We start from the raw sequence: 1,007 nt of genomic DNA, 5'->3' as shown, positions 1-1,007 counted from the left end.
TCTCTCAAGAGGAGGAGTGGTAGGAGCAAAGCTTAAATGAGCCATCACTTTTCTAACCCTAGCTAGAGGAAGGGGAAAGAGTATATATAGTCTAAGTGGGCGAAGGGGTACACGAGCCTCGGCCCAACACGCGGTGCACACACAGGCAGCGGACTTCTGACCTTTACCGGTTGTTCTGTGGCTCGCAAGGGTCCGGATGTCCAGTAGGGTTCGGACTTCCGCTATTTTAGTTCTGTTGAACTGGCACCGGATTTCCGGAGGCATCGGACGTTCGGTGGCTGGAGGGTGTCGGACGTCCGGCGGCTAGCGGCTATCCGGTCGCTGTGGAGTTGGGGTTGGGCCTTCTGGCTGGTGCGGCTTCCAGGAGTGGGATGTCCGGTCCAGACCGGTCGTCCGGTGGCTTCCAGGCGTCAGGTAGCGGATGTCCGGTGGTGTTCGGACATCCGGTGGCTGTAGCTTGTAGCAGCTCCGTTTCTTCCGTCTTCTATTCCACGCTTCCCTCGCGGATGGTGTAGTTATTCCCTTGTGCTCGCACTCCTCCTCGTTGTCCGTGAAGCTCTGACAATACCTATGCATGCTCACGAGTGGAGTGTCAAGTAGTATACCATCCTCGAAGGGCTCAAGTGAACACATGTAAAGGAGAAGATTCACCTTTATGCATGAGAAGTAGAGGTCGCACGTGTCACTTGCTAAACGGAATCTTGGCATGGTGATGCATGTAGGATGCTCCGCATCATCCCCTCCCCCTTGGAAAAGATCCAACCTCAGATCGAAAACCAAATCACCATGGGAAAGAGATGGCAGTGCCATGTTGAAGTGGCCGATCACCAAGCACTCATCATCTTGAAGCTCGAAATGGGCACTCTCCAATGTCGCACCGTCTAGTGATTCCTTCAAAAGGAGCAAGTACAACAAACACTTGGAGAAACAAATGTGGTTATCATTAGTGCAAAACCAAGCATTCAAGAGGTGATTCACCCAACAAGTGTTGTTATCAAGCCTAGGAT

Source organism: Triticum dicoccoides, chromosome 3B (genome assembly GCF_002162155.2).
Source record: "Triticum dicoccoides isolate Atlit2015 ecotype Zavitan chromosome 3B, WEW_v2.0, whole genome shotgun sequence".
Lineage (NCBI taxonomy): Eukaryota > Viridiplantae > Streptophyta > Magnoliopsida > Poales > Poaceae > Triticum > Triticum dicoccoides.
Note: the sequence above shows the minus strand (reverse complement) of the source record.